Below are 3872 nucleotides of genomic sequence, written 5' to 3' on the forward strand. Positions count from 1 at the left end.
TGCGGCGGGCCAGGGCCCACCGTAGTGGGTCGAGTTCCTCATTAAGGTGGCCCTTCAGTCGGGCCGTGAGTAGAGGGAGGCAAAGAGAAGGTGGACTTTACAATCGGAGCACGAGGGACTATTTCATAAACTCCCCAAAGATTCGTGTGTAAATTTACCAGGGCTCGTCAGTTGCGATTCATAATTCGGCACGTAATAAAAGCGCGCGCGCACGCACGCACGCACGCACACACACGCACACACACCGTTCCCGGTTTATGCCCGGCTCTGCCCTTTCCCTGGCGCGCCGCGGTGGGCGCAAACCCGGGGAGTGCGGGAGGCCCCGGGGCTCACCCTGCAGCTCGCTGGGGAGCCGGGCTCGCGGGCGCCGGACGCGCCCCGTGACCCGCCGTCGCAAGAATGCTTCAGATCCAACCTGGGCTCGTTTCCGTGACTCAGGAAACATCTGGGGTACTTTTTCGTCGGGCATTTGGAAAAGTACTTACTTCCGAACTTGGCGCTAAGGCATCCTAGGATCCAAACAAACCCCGGCCTGAAAGGGGAATAGGGCCGGGTGGGGGTGGCAGCCCTGCCAGCTGCTAGGGTGCCTTCAGGGGAGCTAACCGGTGGCAAGCACTTGGGTGAAGGACGAATTAAACACTTAGAGCTGGGTCCGCGCGTTCTGGCCTCATTGTTTTAATGTCTGTAGTACTTAGGCGCAGTTTGAGAAAGAATAATGTCTTTAGTTTCAGAAAAAACATCAAAGACCAGGGGCTGCTCAATATGGAGCACATATGGTAGTCTCCGAAGGCCTTGCCTGCCAAAACATGTTTCTCAGTATTTTCCTCCTTTCCTTTTTTCCGATCCCTGCCCCCCCACATCTTTTTTTTTTTTTCTCCCCAAATGGGAGGGAGCCGAAGGCTCGGGTTACCTAGGGTGTCTTGCGTTTAAGCGAGGCAGTTGGCGGCTGTGTGGAGGCGATCAATGAGGCCTTTCAGGAACTGAATGCAGCCCAGGAAGGGACTTTGAAGATCAGCAGGCTGCAGGGCCTAGCCGTAGAGGCTGGGACTTGCCCAGGACCCCAGAGCCAGCTGTGACAGAGTTGAGGCATTTATCAGATTCAGAGACTCTCAAGTCGCTTTTGGCATTATACCCGCAAAAGCACATTTTCCTGTTGGTAAGTGTTCATGTGGTCAAGATATACTGGCTGTATCCCCAGGCCTTAGGTTATTATTGCTCATTATATGGGGACACTTAAATCTTTACTGAATGAATATTTAACAAACTAAGTGAAGGCAATGGCCTTCAAAGCACTTTTTTTTTTACTTCAGTCTGAAGAAGATTCAGTTGCAAACCTCTTCCTCATTAACTGCTGCTATTATTTATTTGTTTGTTTATTTACTTATTATCTAGATCACTATCCTGGTTTTTAAAATTACCTAGCAGAGAGAGGTGGAGACAGCTGGCTGAAAGTTCAGGCAGTTTGCTTTGGGAATTTCTCAAGATGAAAACTCAGAATATTAGGGGTCATTAAAGTGATCTCATCCAACTTCCAAACTTCCCTGAAGATGAAGTGAGATCCAAAAAGGTAAAGTTACTTGTCCAGAGCACACAGCTCCGTTGGGGCTGGGAAGTGCCCTCTTTCCTATGTCTAGCGATGGCTCTGCTCACTACCCTACATTGCCCTCAGTGGAAGGACAAGCTGGATAATTTCCTCTCTTCCAACTTCTTCCCTTAAATGGATTCCTTTCGTCACCTCTGAAAAATGATCTCAGGATGTTCTACTTCCACAAATTTACATGTAGGATTCATATTAAAGGCAGGGCTAAATTCTTGGGGCTCCCATTTAAAAGAAGATCCATGCTATCTCCAGAACCTGCAGCCTTTCTTTTTTTTTAAAGCGATATCAATGATGATAGGGGAAAGGAAGCACACCACACATGGAGCTGATTAAACAACAATCTTATCAAATCTTCCAGTGTTCTGGTGATAATATGACTTATACACAGAGACCAGTGGTCAAATTATCTGACAAGTAGTTAGAAAATCTGGACTTTAGACCTTGCTTTGCCATCAACCCACTGCATTTCTTGACCAGTCAAGATTCATTCTCTCTCTCTCTCATATATATCACCTGTTGGTCCATAAATCCAATTTCTGTTTTTATATTCTCTGATGCTATCAGATGAATCAACATACAGTGAGTTCCTTACCTATACCAGATGGAGAAGCCACAGAGCCAAGATCAGAACTCTGCTTATTCTTATATTAAGTACTCAGAGAATATTAACCTTGCAAAGCACTTTAGAGGTGTTTCAACCCCTTTATCTTTCGGATGAGAACACTGAAGCTCAGAGAGCTGAGTTCTCGGGTCACATAGCCAGAGAGCCCAGGTGGTTTTCCTGCTCAGTGCTTTACTCTTCCAAGAAAGTTCTAGCAAAGATGGGGTCTATCAGTCTCTGTGATAGGTTTAGGTGAGCATAGATCAAGTCTTTAGGATACTTTCTTCCAGCTTCCTGACCATTCATTCACACTCCTCATTCTATTTCTTATTCAGCTCAGGAAGAGTCTTGGGTTCAGGAGCAGGAGTTTAAAGCAAGTTTAAAGCAAAACTCAGTCAATACCATTTCACTTGGGCAATGCTTCTTTAAATATAACAGCTCTATTGTGTGAAATGCTCAAGGGTCACTGGGACAAGGTGATGGTTCTTCTAATGAGGAATACAGCAGCAAGTCTTTTTTGTTTTCAGTCTTTAATCCACTGTAGAGTAACAAAAATCCCTGATCAAACTTAATAAAGAGGCAAAATAATAATAAAGTAAAACCAATGTTCAGAATAATATTCAACTGATCCTTTTCCCTCACACAGCAAACTCCCAAATTATAAATGCTAGGGGCAGGTGGAGGTGCTAACTAAGGAATTACCCATCATTAAAAATAGGATAGTAAGGCTGCCCTTGCTTTTGGGAGCACCTTTTTGATGTGAGAGATGACTCAGTATTGTCCGCAATATTGAAAATTGAGTCTAGGGCACTTTCTTCCTCCTACCTGCCTGGCCCTGGTTGACCTTGATTAGCTTGACTGATGCTGTCTGGCTGGGTTCCAAAGTGTTTCCAGGGAACAGCTGTGATTCTTCCCCACCTCTGGATGTGTAGTGGAATAGGCAGTTTCTCTGCACAAAAGTAGTCGTTTCATCTATCACCTTCAGGCTGAGGGACCTTGATAACTTGGTAGCTAAAAGAACCCCGCATAGCACCAGGTCTGAGGGAGTCTCCCTCAGTAGGGGCCTTAAACATGTAGGAATGGGCTATACAGCCCAGACAGCCCTTCCAGGATGTTGTCCTAGGCAGGAATGGAGAAGGATGGAGCTGAGAATTCAGCCAACTGGAGTTAGACATGTTGCCTTTTGCATTTAAGGCTAGATAATTACGTAAAATGTTCTTTGCAACTATAGCTGTGCAATGTAGTAGAAAGAGCTCTCCTGCCATTCCTCTTAATCCTCAGGATCCTGTTTTGGACCTTTTCTCTTCTTATATGAAAACCTATCTCTGGGCTATATTTAATCACAATACTTCTTGAGGTTGTTGTGAGCATTAGATGAGAAAATCTACCAAAAGTGATTTGCACAGTGCCAGATACATAGTAAGTACTCAGTGCATGTTAGCAAATATTGTTATTAGCCATTTTGTGGTTTCAGTTGATGTTGATAACATATTTCTCTACAGTTTGGACTTTTTCTTGGAATGCTAGACCTTAATATCCAACTCCCTGCTGGAGGACATTTCCCTGTAGATGTACGTAGATTTTGACAACTCATTGTGCTCAAAACGATTTAGTTCTAGTCCCTGTTGCACACTCATAGTCTGTTCCCCTAGTGTCTGTGAATGGCACCAC

Source organism: Pteropus alecto, unplaced genomic scaffold (assembly GCF_000325575.1).
Source record: "Pteropus alecto unplaced genomic scaffold, ASM32557v1 scaffold50, whole genome shotgun sequence".
In the NCBI taxonomy this organism is placed as follows: Eukaryota; Metazoa; Chordata; class Mammalia; order Chiroptera; family Pteropodidae; genus Pteropus; species Pteropus alecto.